The 17038-nt window shown below is 52.6% G+C and overlaps 1 pseudogene; it reads right to left on the bottom strand.

Annotated features, from left to right (window-relative positions):
* LOC138301477 (uncharacterized) overlaps window positions 1-11128 on the bottom strand; it is a 102085-nt pseudogene extending 90957 nt beyond the window's left edge.
* Window positions 11129-17038: the final 5910 nt, after the last annotated feature.

Below are 17038 nucleotides of genomic sequence, written 5' to 3'. Positions count from 1 at the left end.
GCTGTATGAATGAGTGAATAAATGTATGAATGGTGTATGGGTGAGGAATAAGACTACAAATGGTGCATGGGTGACTGACTGTGTGTATGAGTGCATGTTTGGATGAGTAAGTGAGTGCATGAATGGTGCATGGGTGATTGAGTGAATGTGTGCGTGTATGGGTGAATGAGTAACTGCATAAGTGATGTATGGGTGACATACTGAGTGTATGAGTGCTTGTATGAGTAAGTAAGTGAGTGTGTGAGAGGCTTTTGGGAGATTGACAGGGTGGATGAGTGCATATATGGCCGAGAGAGTGAGTGCATGAATGCTACATGGGTTAGAGAGTGAGTGCATGAGAGGTGTATGAGTGAGAGAGTGAGTGCATGAGAGCTGTATGAGTGAGTGAATGAATGTATGGATGGTGTATGGGTGAGTGGGGCTATAAATGGTGCATGGGTGACTCTGTGTGCATGAGTGCATGTGTGGGTTAATAAGTGAGTGCATAAGTGGTGCATGAGTGACTTACTGAGTGCATGAGTGTTTGTATGTTGAGAGGGGGTGAATGCATTAGTGGAGTATGGGTGATTGAGTGTATGAGTGTTTGTATAAGTAAGTAAGTGAGTGCATGAGAGGTTTTATGGAGAATGACTGAGTGGCTGAGTGCGTATATGGGTAAGTAAGTGAGTGCATAAGTGCTGCATAGGGCAGCTAAGGGATGTGCGTAAAGCAGAGACTCACAGCCTAGGGGTGGGTACAAAGGTAGGTACTTTGGTTCCAACAAGGATTGGTGCCATGCATAAAGGGCACCAAACTGGAGACCCTAGCTGTAAAAACAAGAAAAACGCCTCTAATCCTCCTGCAGTAAATGCAGTTGCTAATCTCCATATGGGATCATATTTGTGGCCTGGCCATGTCAGTGAATTTACAGAGGCAACATTAGTCACTGAGGAAGGTGTAGATCTATCCTGTTATGCCTGGCCCACTAATGTGCAAAATACAGGTAGCACCCTTTGACTAATGGGACTAAGGTAGAATCCTTGAAGGACACTGGGGCTGGTGTCACTGTGGTGACCCAGCACCTGGTCCACTCAAACAGTACCTGGTAGGGAACACTTATCCTATCACCAAAGCTGACAATGTCACAAAGATCCACCTGAAGGCTATGATATCTTTTGACTGGGGGGGACTAGTTGGAAAGAAAGAAGTGGCTGTGTCCTTATCTATCTGTGTAGACTGTCTACTTGGAAATTATTAGGAAAAATCTCCCTGGGCTGAAGTAGAACTGAGGACTCATGCAGCAATGTGTTAGGAAACAGTGTAATGCTCATTTCATATTCCAAACATTTAAGTAGTTACAAGTTTGTCAGAAATAGCCACCACAACAGAGCCACAACAGAGCCTGCTCCTGCTCCTCCTGCTGCCTTCTTCCAACTCCCCTTGTTGCCTACTTGCAGACATTCTCTGTGATGTACCCAAGAATCGATTAGGTACATCACAGTTAAAGTCACACCACAAGACATCCTCCCCCCAAACGAATACTTAACAAAAATTAATAATAAGGGGCCAGATGTAGCAAAGGTTTTTCCCCATTCTGTGTCTATGGGAAAAAGTGTTCGTACATATGGCCCAAGGACACTAAGGGGGTCATTCTGACCCTGGCGGCCGGTGGCCGCCAGGGCCACCGACCACGGGAGCACCGCCAACAGGCTGGCGGTGCTCCCACGAGCATTCTGACCGCGGCGGTTCAGCCGCGGTCAGAAGCCGCTGCTCGGGGGAATCCTTCATGGCGGCGGAGCGCGCTCCGCCGCCATGAGGATTCTGACAGCCCCTACCGCCATCCTGTTCATGGCGGGAAAGCCGCCATGAACAGGATGGCGGTAGGGGGTGCCGCGGGGCCCCTGGGGGCCCCTGCCGTGCCCATGCCAATGGCATGGGCACGGCAGGGGCCCCCGTAAGAGGGCCCCGCAAAGTATTTCAGTGTCTGCCTTGCAGACACTGAAATACACGACGGGTGCAACTGCACCCGTCGCACCCCTGCAACTACGCCGGCTCAATTCTGAGCCGGCGTCCTCGTTGCAGGGGCATTTCCTCTGGGCCGGCGGGCGCTCTCTTGGAGAGCGCCCGCCGGCCCAGAGGAAATGTCTGAATGGCCGGTGCGGTCATTTGGCGGCGGTACTATGGCGGACGGCCTCCGCCGTCCGCCATAGTAAGAATCACCCCCTAAATTTACAACAGTACAATAGGCTGAAAACATTACTCACATACTTTGTGTAGAATATAAAAGTACAACACAATGTGGAAAACCATGATCACACATAGGTGGTCATTACAACCCTGGCGGTCGGTGTTAAAGCGGCGATAAAACCGCCAACAGCCCGGCGGAAAAAAAATGGAATTACGACCGTGGAGGAAACCGCCAACATAGACAGCCACTTTAACACTCCGACCGCCAAGGCGGTACAAACAAACACCGCGGTGGTAACCGCCAACAGACAGGCGGAGGACAATGTACCGCCCACAGAATTCCAACAGGCCAATCCGCCACCTTTTCCGGGGCGGATTCACCATGAACAAAAACAGGCGGAAACAGGACTTGGAAGGGGAAACGCTCACCTCTACACATCCCACGAGGAACCAGGACGCCATGGAACCGGAACTTCAGATTCTTCCAGCCTTTATCTTCCTGCTGAGGAGGGGGAGGGAAAAAACAGTGACACACACATGCAACACTCCCACCCCCACCCTCACCCACGACAACACACACACTAATACATCATGATACATTACAGTTACACCCCCAACCCCTCCGGAAGAATGCAAGGACAAAAGGAAATGAGTCGAATGATTGTAATATATCCAAAGACAGTGATCAAAAATATATATATATATATAAAGATATTCACACTATAAACAAATATATACACCAAGAATACAAGTCCAAGGTATTCCACTATCATTGTCCGTGGACCACTGCGCCCAAAAGGCATGGGCGAGGCCCACACTCAATACCCGAACAAGATGCAGAGAACACTGCTGGGGCATCAGATAGAAATAAAACAGGCACCTCAGGGGGAAGGGAAGGGGGGCACCTCAGCCGGATGAGTGCACAACGCCAGATCCACAAGGCGGCTCCATGCCCACTGTTCAATCCTGGGGAGTGCAAAGCCATAGTCTCTCAAGTCTCTCCAGTGGGTGGTTTACCCACTGTTCAATCCTGGGGAGTGCAAAGCCACAGTCTCTCAAGTCTCTACAGTGGGTGGGTTGCCCACTGTTCAATCCTGGGGAGTGCAAAGCCACAGTCTCTCAAGTCTCTACAGTGGGTGAGTTGCCCACTGTTCAATCCTGGGGAGTGCAAAGCCACAGTCTCTCAAGTCTCTACAGTGGGTGGGTTGCCCACTGTTCAATCCTGGGGAGTGCAAAGCCACAGTCTCTCAAGTGGATAACATTCTCCACTGGTTTCTGGAGGGGGCTTTGTGCCCAGAGTGCTTCATCCTGCCAAGGACTTAGGTAGTGGATGCCTTTCTCCACTGGTTCTGGAGGGGGCTTTGTGCCCAGAGTGCTTCATCCTGCCAAGGACTGAGGTAGTGGATGTGATACTCCACTGGTTCTGGAGGGGGTTTTGTGCCCAGAGTGCTTCATCCTGCCAAGGACTGAGGTAGTGGATGCCTTTCTCCACTGGTTCTGGAGGGGGCTTTGTGCCCAGAGTGCTTCATGCTGCCAAGGACTGAGTTAGTGGATGTGATACTCCACTGGTTCTGGAGAGGGTTTGTGCCCAGAGTGCTTCATCCAGCTCGTGGCGGCCTCAGTCGCGTCGGAATCTTTGGCGCTCACTGGCCTGCAGTGCTGGTGGCCGCGGTGTCCTGGGCAGCGGTGCTGGTGGCAGTGGTTTCCTGGGCAGCGGTGCTGGTGCCGGCGGTGTCCTGGACAGCGGTGCTGGTGGCGGCGGTGTCCTAGGCAGCGGTGCTGGTGGCGGTCTTGTCCGCCGTGCAGATTTTCCCAGTCTTGCCGGTTCTACTGTGCCCCTTCCCCACCTTGGATGGTGGCGCAGCTGTCTCCACATTCCCAACTGTACCCCTGGGAGCAGCTTTGGTGGCTGATTTCTTTCCTCTCTCCCTCCGGGCACTGGCCAACTTTTTGTGCCTTACAGGTGGGGGACTGTCCATGCTCTGGCTCCTTGCCACACTGGCTGCCCTGCTGCCTGGTGCACTCCAGAAGCCGGTTACTACTGGCACCACTGGTCCCGCAGATGTTGTGGCTGAGGTGCTGGGTTGGGACCTGGAGAGGCGGGCCCTAGGAGACTGCAGGGGTGGGTGAGGTGAGGGGAAGAGATCAAGGTTGGACAGGAAAGGTTTTTTGGTTAACACTGGGACGGGTAGATGGAGGGGGTTTGGGAGTGGAAGAAGAAGTAGTGGTTGTAGGAGGTGTACGTTTGCTGACTTTGGGTGAAGGTGCATGAGCTTGAGGCTGTCGTGAGGTGGATGGCTGTTGGGTGGGTGTGTGGCTGTGTTTGCCGAGTTTGGGAGGAGGGCTCACAGACACACTGGTAGAGGACACAGGGGATGTGTGAATGGTAGTGGGGGTGGTGAGTGCACGTGAGCGGGGTGTGTTGGTGATGGGTGTGCTGGTGATGGACGTAGTGGCTGAGGATGTAGTGCATGCAGGTGTGAGTGGAGACAAGACAGGGAGGGAGGAGGGAGACGTGGAGGAGGGGGCCACAGTGGAGGCAGTGGATGTTTGTGTGTCTGCATGTGTATGATGCTTGCATGAGTGCCTGTGGGATGTGTGGTGCTTATGTTTGGTCTGATGGTTTGCTTGGGATAGGCTGAGGTACAGGGGTTTGGGTCTGGGTGGAGGAAGTTGGAGGGGGGAGGTTAGCGACAGGGACAATGGCTGCCATCAGTGCTGAGGCCAGAGTCTGAAAAGCCCGCTGATGGGCTGCCTGACCAGAATGAATGCCCTCCAGGTATGCATTGGTTTGTTGCAACTGCCTCTCTACATCCTGGATGGCATTCAAAATGGTAGACTGCCCAACAGTGAGGGACCTGAGGAGGTCAATGGCCTCCTCACTGAGGGCAGCAGGGGTGACAGGGGCAGGGGCTAAGGTGCCTGGGGTGAAGGAGATGCCCACCCTCTTGGGTGAGCGGGCACGGGACACACGCTGAGGGGCTGCTGGGGGGGCGGTGCTGTTAGGGGGGGTGGCAGCTGTACCTGTAGATGCGGTGGGCACAGAGGTGCCCACCACCGCAAGGGAGCTCCCATCAGAGGAGGAGTCCGTATCGCTGGTCTCAGCTCCTGTTCCCGCTGTGGAGCTCACCTCGCCCTCCGTCCCACTGGTGAATTCAGACTCCGTTGTGTCGCCCTCCAGGGCCATGTGGGATGCAGCTCCCTCCTGCTCCGGTGCCACTGCTCCTCTGCCTGATGATGCTAATGCACACAAGAACAGAAAGCCCACAAAAAGGGGGGGGAGACAGAAGAAAGACATGTTGAGTGCATGCAATACCGCTACCGTTGGCAGACACTACAGACACAGAACCACCCTGCACTACGCCGTGCACTTGGAGTTCCCTAATCAATCCCAGGGACATGGGTTACAAGGGTATGCCCGATTGCTGCACACATGGATGTCACAGGAGCCTGACTAGGTGTAGTTGGCACTGTACACAGGTGGAGTGGGGTGCCACAGGGCCTGCCTTAAGAAGGGACCTTGCCTACTAAACTCGCCCTGGCCTAGGGGAACCCACAGCCCACCTCCCCCACCCAGACACCTCCAATGCGCGCTGAATCAGCTGAATGAGAGTGTACTCACCCCCTTGTGGCTGCTGTGATGCCCTCAAGCACCCATCCAGCTTCAGGTCCGCCACCGCCAGGATCCTGAACATCAGGAGGGTCATGGTGCGACGGGCACCCCTCCCACGTTGGGAGGCCATACCCAGCTGGGCCTCCGCCGTCTTCTTGCTCCAGCAGCGAATGTCCTCTCATCTTTTCCGGCAGTGGGTACTCTGTCTGTGGTAGACCCCCAGGGTCCGGACTTCCTTGGCGATGGCACGCCAAATGTCCTTCTTCTGGTGGGCGCTGACCTACAGGAATAGTACAGGGGAAAAGGAGAACATATTACCGTCCGCACCGTCACAGTCATTGGCCTGCATCCCTACCCTTGCCATGACGCACATGCACTCACCGTCGTTTCATGCAAGCATCATTCTCCCCCCCTATCTTTCATCCACACCACTCCACACAGGCATTGCCCATACAGCATGGTCACAGTGTACTTACCTGTTTGTCTGGAGGACCGTAGAGTAGTGTGTGCTAGGGGAGGACCCCATCCACTAGTTTGTCCAACTCCTCCGTGCTGAAGGCAGGGGCCCTTTTCCCAGACACACAAGTCATTGTCTCTTCCAGACTGAGGTCACAGCAGCACTTGCAGTGTAGGTCCTCTCCTGTCGAAGGTCAGGTATCAAGTGATTGAACAGGGAGAAAATGGTGGTCACGTCCGCGGCGGTGCGTACCGTCACCGCCGGCGTACATCATCATTGGCTCCTGGGACCCATAGGGTCCAATGTTAATCAATGCAGGATTGCGCCGCGGTCTTCGACCGCCTACCGCAACGGTGTACAACGCCAGCGCAGTTACCTCATATCCCCTTGTCCCACTTTACAAGTCAGGCAGCCCCCATTTCAGGGGACCACATGGCATTATTTTGGACTGCGTCACACATATCTAGGCCTTGCTTAAACACTAATACAGGCATATGTCGATTTGCTAATATTTTCCAATAAAGCTGTGTTTACGTAACCTCAGAGTTGGTTGACTCTCTGTTCGCTGTTCTCCTCCATAGGCACCGTCCGCTGGGGCATGTGAGGAGATGGTGGCATCCTCCGGTGTACAGACCACTGGTGGACCTGTCGACAATGGTGGAGCGACATGTGATCATCACCTATAGACTTGATCGTACCACAATCCTGGAACTGTGTGCCCAGTTGGAGCCAGACCTGATGTCAGCTATCCGCCATCCCAAAGGAATCCCCCCTCAAGTGCAGGTGCTGTCAGTACTCCATTTCCTAGCAAGTGGGTCTTTTCAAACTACAGTGGCCATAGCATCAGGGATGTCCCAGCCTATGTTTTCCAACGTGCTGTCCAGAGTGTTGTCTGCCCTGCTGAAACACATGCAGAGCTACATCGTTTTCCCTCAGGTGGAGGATTTTCCTCCAGTGAAAGGTGATTTCTATGCCCTGGGACATATCCTTAACATCATAGGTGCCATTGATGGGACACATGTGGCCTTGGTCCCCCCACGCAGGAGTGAACAGGTGTACAGAAACGGGAAGAGTTACCATTCGATGAATGTGCAGATGGGGTGTTTGGCAGACCAGTACATCTCCCATGTGAATGCCAAATTTCCTGGCTCAGTGCATGACGCTTACATTTTGAGGAGTAGCAGCATCCCTTATGTGATGGGCAACTCCAGAGGCACTGTGTGTAGCTATTCGGTGAGGACATGGACCCAAAACAGTGTGACTAGGTTTCTGGGTCTGGGGATGTCCCTATGAGTTAGTGTGTGTCTAACAGTTGTACCTCGACATTTGCAGGTGACTCTGGTTACCCCAACCTGTCATGGCTACTGACCCCAGTGAGGAATCACAGGACAAGGGTGGAGGAACGCTACAATGAGGCCCATGGGCGAACCAGGAGGATTATAGAGCGGACCTTCGGCCTCCTGACGGTCAGGTTCCGGTGCCTACATGTGACAGGTAGTTCCGTATTCTACTCACCAAAGAAAGCGTGCCAGATCATTGTGGCCTGCTGTATGCTTCACAACTTGGCTTTGCAACATCAGGTGCCTTTTCTGCAGGAGGATGGTCCAGATGGAGGTGTTGTGGCAGCTGTGGAGCCTGTGGACAGTGAAGACGGGGAAGCAGAAGAAGAGGACATAGACAACAGGAACACAGTGGCCAAATTTCAGGTGACCGTGTACCCCAGTGCTTGCATTCCTGTGTAGGACCTTGTGTGATAATGGTTTAGTGGGGTGTATGGGTATGTGCAGTGGCCATGCTTTGGTGATGGGTGACCATGCTTTGGTGTTACATGCAGGGCTTGGGTTTGGGATGTGTGGTTTGTGATATTGGGACATACGTGAGGAGTTGGAGTGATGGGGTGAGGGCGAGGGTGAGGGTATGTGATAGCATGCAGGTGGGTGGGGGATGAAGTAGTTAAAGGTTTGACTTACCAGAGTCCATTCCTCCAGCTACTCCTGCGAGGCCCTCAGGATGCAGTATAGCCAAGACCTGCTCCTCCCATGTTGTTAGTTGTGGGGGAGGAGGTGGGGGTCCGCCGCCAGTCCTCTGAACCGCAAGGTGGTGTCTTGAAACCATGGAACTTCCCCCGTAGGGCATTCCACCTCTTCCTCATGTCATCCCTAGTTCTTGGGTGCTGTCCCACTGCGTTGACCCTGTCCACGATTCTTCGCCATAGCTCCATCTTCCTAGCTATGGTGGTGTGCTGCACCTGTGTTCCGAATAGCTGTGGTTCTACCCGGATGATTTCCTCCACCATGACCCTGAGCTCCTCCTCAGAGAACCTGGGGTGTCTTTGCGGTGCCATGGGGTGGTGTGGGTGATGTGTGGGGTGGGGTGTGTTGTGATGTGTGGGGTGATATTTAGAGGTGTGCTGTGTGAGGTGCTTGGATGTTGTGTGAGTGATGGTGTTGAGTGCCTTTGGATGCTAGTTTGTAGATGGTGGTGTCTCTCTCTGGCCTTCAGTCGCAATTGTTGATGTAAGGGTTTGTGGGTGATTTGGGTGTGTGTTTTATATTGTATTGGATGTGTGGGAGTGGTGTGTGTATGTGTATCAGGTGTGCGTATTTGTAATTGTCCAGTGTGGTAGTGTTTTGTAAATGTGTGTGTATTTTGAGCGCAGCAATGTGTACCGCCAATGGAATACCGCGGTTAAAAGACCGCTGCGTAGATTCGTGGGTCATGATAGTGTGGGCGTACTCCTGTTGGCGTGACAGTGGAGGTTTTGTTATCGCCAGTTTATCACGGACCTTTGGTGTGGTGGACTTGTGTGGGTGTCTGGAGTTTGGCGGATTCCGAGCTGTGGGTCACAATGACCGTGGAGGAATTCCACGGCCGCAGCGGTGTGTTGGTGGTCTTCTGCACAGCGGTAAGCGGCTTTTATCGCCAATGTTGTAATGACCCCCATAGTCTTTGAGATACTCTGGCCTCCTTCGAGTGTGAACTTCCCTGGGTGACAAAGCAGAATCATGATGCTGTAAGGTTACTCCACTGTCTCCCAGCTCATCAGCACACAGTTTGGATTCCACCAACTTAGTATTCCAATCACACCTAGCCAGTCTAAACATGCTCCAAACTTCTCCATTCTCTAGGATCACTAAATTCTTCTTAAGTTCCTTAATGCGAAATGGTCCTAAAAATGTAGACTCCCCATTGCATGACCACCTAGGTTTCTTTACAAACACCAACTCTCCTACTTTCCAGTTCCTGACCACTGCACCATGTTTGTTATCAAATCGTTCTTTATACCTCCACTGATGTACATGGACTCTGCGGCCATCTGCACTCTCACCATTACCATAGCGTCCTAACCACTTGGGGAACAACATAGACCCCGCCACTTGTACTTTCAAACACTGAAATGGAGATTCCTTTGTCAAAAACTTTGGAGCAGTGCGATGGGCCCACAGCTTATCCCTCAAAATATTTCTGAACTCCCCTCTATTTGTCAAGGCTAACTGAGCACAATCTCTTATACGTCCGTTCATTTTTTCCACAAGACCACTGGCTTGTGGAGCATAAAATGCTGTACGCTGATGTTCAATAGACAAATCCATCGAAAATGTTTCATTTCATCAGAAACAAATTGCACCCCATTATCTGTAACAATCAATTTGAGAATGCCTTCCAAAACTAACACATCCTTCAAGAACTCTATCACAGTCTTAGTAGTGATTGATCCAACACAACAAGCGTACACCCACTTAGACTGATAGTCCACCAATACATATCTCTCATTTGTGTTTATCAAATTGAAAGGCACCAATATATCCAATCCAAGTTTGGACCAAGGTTCCTCAGGCACTTCCGTGGGAGATAAAGGTGCTACTCTCATCACTTTTGTTTTATCACTATTGGCACACAACCAACAATCTCTCACTACATTTTCTGTTTCATTGTCAAGCCCAGGCCACCAATATTTTTCTTGTAACCTGGCTTTAGTAAGATTCCTGCCTAAATGTCCTTCATGCGCAAGATTCATTATTTTATCTCTCAACCCTTCAGGTGGAACCACACAGTCACCTTTAAACAATTGATCATCCAAAATGCTTAATTCATCTCTCACTCCCCAAAACTTTTGTACTTCCATATTCAAATCCTTCCGATCTGGCCATCCATTCACTATCATGCATTTTACATCAGCTAAAACAGCATTCTTCTCACTTTCTCAGCACCACTCTTTCTGAGATAAAGCTGACTCCATCACCCACAACACCTAAGCACTCTGCTCCATTGAGTCATCTCCTTCAACAGGTAATCTAGACAAACAGCCGGAGTGGCATTCCTCAGTCTATGTAAGTATTCAATCTTGAAGTTAAACTCCAGCACACTCTCCAGACATATTTTAATCCTAGGAGTGGCCTTTTCTGATCCCTTACGTGTGAGAATTTGCACTAATGGCTTATGATCTGACCTTAGTATAAAAGGTAGGCCCACAAAAAGAACTTAAATTGATGAATGGCCTCTCGTTCAATGACGTAATTCTTCTCTTCCGCTGCTTTCAGAGAACGAGAGGAAAACACAATTACCTTCTCTTCTCCATTGTCTACCTGGCTCAAAACTGCACCTAACCCTTTGAGACTTGCATCAGTGGTGAGAATGTTTTTTTTAATTACATCAAAATGGTTTAAATTCGGCATAATGCCTATGACATTCTTGACACATACAAATGCCTTCTCGCACTCGTCAGACCATTCAAACTTGCTCCCTTTCTTGAGCAACATCCTTAGTGGCATAACTATAATAGTAAAATTGTGAACACATTTCGAATAGAATTCTGCTAGACCTAAAATGGATCGAACGCCATCCTTGTCAACAGGAACAGGCACCTTGACAATTGATTCAGTTAAACTCATCTTGGGTTTAATGGCCTCCCCTGACATCACATGCCCTAGATATGTCACTGTGTTAACTCTGAATTGACACTTTTCTCTTTTAACAGTAAGGCCATTGTCTCTTAGGCGGTCATTATGACTATGGCGGGAAAGACCGCCGACTGCCGTGTCGGCGGTGAACAGAATCCCACCGTTGGATGCAAATGGAAACCCGCCATACAATGATGGAAAAACCCAACCCTGCCAAAAATTCCCAGACCACCACTCCCCGCCAGGACTCTGTTTGCGGGAATGCCGGCCCACCCCACCCCGCCACCGCCAAGCACACCCACATCCCGCCCTCCAAATAATGATGCACAAATCACCTCAGTGGACAGTGGAGGCCAGACGACCATTGGCGGCTGCGACCGCCACAGGCGGCAAGTGGACACAACAGCAACAAGTGCACACATTGGATAGGCATATCACCCACACACCTGACACACATCTAGACCCCCATAAAACACCCCTAGACACACCCCACAATCCCTTGCAACAAAACCAGGACCAGAAGACGGAGAGCACCAGAGCCAGACAGCGCACGCCAGCATACAGGACACGCATATCGACCCACACAGGAGCACCCGTACCCCGTCCCCAGTTCCAATGCCATCCACCACACTCACCATGCCCCCCTAAAAAATCCACGCTTCACCGAAAGGGAGCTAAGGACCATGGTGGACGAGATCCTGAAGGTGGAGCCACAAATATTCGAGTCCGAGGTGCAGCACACACCCATCGCGCGGAAATTGGAGCTGTGGCAGACCATTGTGAACAGGGTGAATGCAGTGGGAGACCATCCACGCACCAGGGACGACATCCGGAAGAGATGGAACGACCTGCGGGGAAAGGTCAGGGCCATGGCATCTAGGCACCACATCGCAGTGCAGAAGACTGGGGGAGGACCGCCACCAACACCACCCGACTACACCGACTGGGAGGAGAAGGTACTCGCCATACTGCAACCAGAGGGACTCACTGAACTCACTGGAGGAATGGACTCGGGTAAGTCATCTACAATTACCCCATATACAACACATCTGCAATGCATGCACCAGCCCACCCCACCCACACCCACCTCGACCTCCACCCCACCCAGCCATAACCCACCACCCGGCATCACCTACAACCCACTAACAGGCCCACATTACTCCCGCTGTGCACAGTCACCCACCCCTGCACATACCCACAATGGAATAATACCCCCACCACAATGCAACCTCACCACTGCCACTAAATGCAATGTCCGTCTCACAAAGGCACCCTGGAAGGAAACTGAAAGTAACACCAGCACAAAATAGCCCAGTTCTGTACTCCTCAAACCTTCAGACATATGTAACAGACATTTCTATGTCCCCCAACAGACACCACCATCCATGCAACCCTAATTGAGGGGACAAGGAGTGCCACAGCCCTCCAGGGAGACAGAGGCTCATCACAAGACTTTGGCAAAGGATCCCTGGACACTGATGAGCAGGCAGACCCCTCATACAGTCCTGGATTCTCACCATGCAGCAGCCCCACCCAGGAAACCACTGTCACCCCTAACACCCAGTCAAGACCAGCAGGCCAGGTGAGGCGTACCCACACAAGTGTACCCAGGGCACAGACTGGTGGAAAACAGCTACAGAGGCCACAGTCTGCCACTCCCAACATGCAGGAAGGTGAGGGCCCCAGTACAAGTGGCACGTCAAGACCTGCGCAGGGGACACAGGCACAGGGGTCTAGGGCAAGTTCAAGTGTTCCAGTGGGTCAGGGGGTAGGGCACCGGATGGATGCAGCAGCCCAGGACGTTATTGCAGAGGTATTTGGGGCCTACCAACATACCCAAGAAAGGTTGGCACAGATTGTGTCCACCCTGGAGCAAAGTCAGAGGATGCAGCTGGAACAACACCAACAGGCCATGCAGTAGTGGAAAGAGCACAATGCCACAGTGGCCACCATTGCTGGAGCACTGCTGCAGTTGGTAAACAAACAGTCTGACAAGCACACCTGACAAGAGGCCCCACAACAGCCCTGGACAACCAGCAACAGATGACCCAAGCAGCAGAAACAGCACAGGAATCACTAGGGCCAACCATGCCACCCCAAGAGGCTCCACAGCAGGTGCCCAAATGTAGTCTTAGGCCAAGATATGGCACTGGAAACCCAGCTAAGAACAAGCCCCCCTCCAACAATTGACACTGCTACTAATGCAAAGCAACCATCCCACCCATTCACCAACAACACTTGGCTGAGGGCAAATTGAAGTACTATTCTACAAAATGGACCCATCTGGGGCGTGGTCTTGCCGCGATCTATGATGGCCGCCTAAGAGCCGAGCTCCGCACGGCGGTGGGCCACGCGGCGGGGATGGCGGCGCTGGAGGTGCACCAGAGGACCCCCGAACGCGGCGGGGGCCGGCGTGGGGGTCGGTGAAGGCGAGCACCCGACACTCGGGCGCGGGAGGAGTGCCCTCCCCGGAGACGCCGAGCGGAGCGAGAGGGGCAAGTTCGAGGCCTGCGGTGCGGAGTCACCCAGGTGCGGAGTTACGCGTCCCCCGCTGGAGCCCGAGGGAGAGGGACGTGCCCTCCGCTCCTACCTGCGCCTTGGTGGCGGCTCATCTGCAGTCCCCGGAGCCGGCAACAGGTGGGGGCGCCGCCCAGCCTTCCCTCCCTCCCGGTTAGTCAGTGCCAGAGAGGGAGAACGGAGCTGACCGGCGCCGCTGCCCAGAACAGGAGGTGGCCCGGTTTTGGTAACACGCCTCCCAGTGCCTCCTCAACCCCCCCCCTTGCCGGGGGTGATGGGACCGGTGACAGGAGGCCCCACCACCAGCAGAGCACAGCGCACAGCTGCCCCCACCTCCCAGCCTTGCCTGCTACAGAGAAGGCCCTCTCAGGAACGGCAGAAGCCCCAGGGAAGACAGAGGAGTGAGGGCCGAGTCGGTGAGCCGGTGAAGAGGAGAGGCACAAAGAGGTGAGGGAGGTCGATGAGTGAGAGGAAGGATGGGAGGAAGGAGAGAGAGAGAGAAATACAACAACGAGCAGAGAGGGGAGGAAAACGACGGGAAGAGGAAAAGGCAAAGAACAAAGAAGCAAACACCACCTAGTAAGAAGAGAGGCAAGCACAGGAGGGGGGAAGGAGAAAGAAAGAAAAAAAAAAAAAGAAGAGGAAAGAAAAAAGAGGAAAGAAAACAGACAATATAAATATAAAAACAAAAGGAGCAACATTACATTAACAGAGACAGCGAAAAGTCACTATTGACTCCAACAAAGCTAGAACTAACGAGGTATGGAGAGCAAAGAGGGCCAAAAGTAGCAGCGGACCTCGGCTCCAAAGCAACCCCTCTCTCCACAGACCCACGGACCCCCAAGCTAATACGGGAGAGAGCAGCAAGAAACCTCACCCCCACGTGGTCTGGACACAGCCCAGTGGGACGCTGCCCATCATAGAGCCAGCACTAGGATCCTTCCCCCCTTATGCACCAATAACAGCCTACTGCAGGAGGTCGCTTGGAGAGGTACTCACTTGACACCAATTACTCTGAGTCCTCCTCGCCCCCCCTCCGTCACCCTATCTTTTCTGCTGCCCGCGTGTTCACGCTGATTGCCCTCACTGTGACACGGACGGGCACCCCCCCAGACTCCCATCTGCACGGAAAAACCCGCAATGCCCGGAGGCAAGACGGCGGGTAAAGCATTGGGTAAGCCTGCCCGCCAACTACTCTTCTCCGAAGCCCTGCGCCAACAGAAACACTCTTCCACTGCGGACTCTTCACCCCCGCACACCATCATGCCAGAAGACGCTCAAGGAGTGTCAATAGATCGCATACTGCAGAGATATCAGCAGTAGGTCGCAAACTGGAAGGTATGGACAATGCCATGACGGCATTAACAACGGAGATGAGATCCATGCGCCTGGAAATAGCGGGCTTCCAGTCACAAATCTCCGGACTGAACCATCGAGTAGCGGCTGTGGAAAGTCAAGAGATCTTACAGACTGACAGAGATCAGGAACTCTTGCACCTCCGCAGCAAGTTAACCGACCTTGAGGACAGAAGCCGCAGAAACAACATCCGTTTCCTTGGATTTCCGGAAGGCATTGAGGGTACAAACATTCTCTCTTACTTGCGAGACACGCTCCCCAAACTAGCCGACATAACATTCGACCCCCCACTGGAATTTCAAAGAGAGCACAGACTTGGTCTCAAGAGACAAAACATAAAAGACTGCCCTCGCCCAATCATAGCCTGCTTCCTACAGCACGGGCAGGTCCGCCAACTACCACAGATGTCCCGAAGGCAAGGACCACTCCGGCTAGGCTCCCTCAAAATCCGCCTTTTAGCGGACTTCTCCAAAAAAACAGCAGACCGAAGAAGAGCCTTTCTCTCTCTTCATCCTTGCCTTTGCCATTTGGATGTTAAATTCGGCCTCTTCGAGCCAGCCAGGATGTGGATAACTAAGAACGGAGAGTCACAAACCTTCTGTGACCCAGAGGACCTGAAAACATTCCTAGAGGGGCTGCATGACCCGACACAACCCATGGAATCAGCAACCCATCCCACCCAAGACACACAGAACCAAACCAGGGGAATGGGCCTACTGGAAATCGCTCTGGACACCGACGGAAGACCCACTACAGACCCTCAAACCAGGGGCAGAGACTTGGAGAGATTAACGAAAAGCTTCGATGACAGGGGCCAAGTACTACAGGCGGTGGTGATGCACATACAGCTGTCAGACAGAGACAAGTCCCGATCCCCTCTGAAACCCTAGGTGCCCGCCACCTGAAACCAACACGGATATGGTTTTCCTACAAGCCCTCGATATCAAGAACCACAGACTGTCATAGAAACGTTGCAGGAAATACAGGAACTTAATGGCGAAGGAGATCTGACACAGAGAAGTGATGAGTACTCTTTTTCACGTATACTCTTAAGACATTGTACCGCTGAGAACCCCCCTCCGACCAGTAGGCTTTGACCGCCTCAGACTGCTTAGACTGTTCGGATTGTGTGATAGTTTTTGATGGCTCCCGATCGCTCTTGTTCTTCACTACCCCCCCTTTTTTCTCCCCCTCATGTCTGGTAACACTTATCATACCCCATATCACTTCCTCCACCTGGAATCATGGTCCAATATACTCTTCGGGAAGTGTGAGAATTGACGCAACACTCTTGCACATCACTGGCTTGCCCTAACTGGGGTGGGACTAAATGGCTCTGAACTGGGTTTGGGCTCTAGGTCCCAGCCTGCTAATAGGCGCAGTAGTGGTCTAACGATGAGAGCTAGTGCAAAGCAGAACAGACTGCAGATGCTAAGTCCCAGGGTATATACATGCCGCAACCCTTCAGAACAATCAAGGGGAAGTGACCCTAGTAACAGCAGCACCTGTCCCTTCCCCACGCTTCCCTCACCCCTCCCCCTCCTCGGGATACAACCAAAATGCAGCCTCCCCCCCCCACCCTCAAGCCACAAACACACCCCCCCGGACATGACTGGAGACACCTACACGAGGGTCTGGGGCGCCTCATAGCCCCCCCCCCCCAGCGCGGGGCCCGCTGGCCGGGCATCGATGCTCATTCGGCCTAGGTTTTATACCCGCCGGTTAAAGTTTGTGTAATTCGGGACTCGTATCCCGTTCTTCCTTCTCTACCTTCTACTCTATTTCCTCTTTTCTGCACTGATTCACTGTCTCCTTTTTATTCTATTTTCAACTCTCCTTCGTACTCTACGTACCTGTCGTTTTCCCTCTCCTCTCCCTGGCGTCCTCTTCAGTTTATAGAGTCTATTCCACCCTCCCCGAGCTCATACCCACGGGTGGGCTGACACAGGAAGCAAGGATGCCCAACCCGATGGGTTTAGTAGTACCTCTCCGGGTTATCTCATGGAATCTAAACGGTCTCACCCACTT

This window comes from Pleurodeles waltl, chromosome 6, assembly GCF_031143425.1.
Source record: "Pleurodeles waltl isolate 20211129_DDA chromosome 6, aPleWal1.hap1.20221129, whole genome shotgun sequence".
NCBI classification, from domain to species: Eukaryota; Metazoa; Chordata; class Amphibia; order Caudata; family Salamandridae; genus Pleurodeles; species Pleurodeles waltl.
The sequence above is the reverse complement of the archived record's forward strand: the minus strand, read 5'-3'. Positions and strand labels throughout refer to the sequence as shown.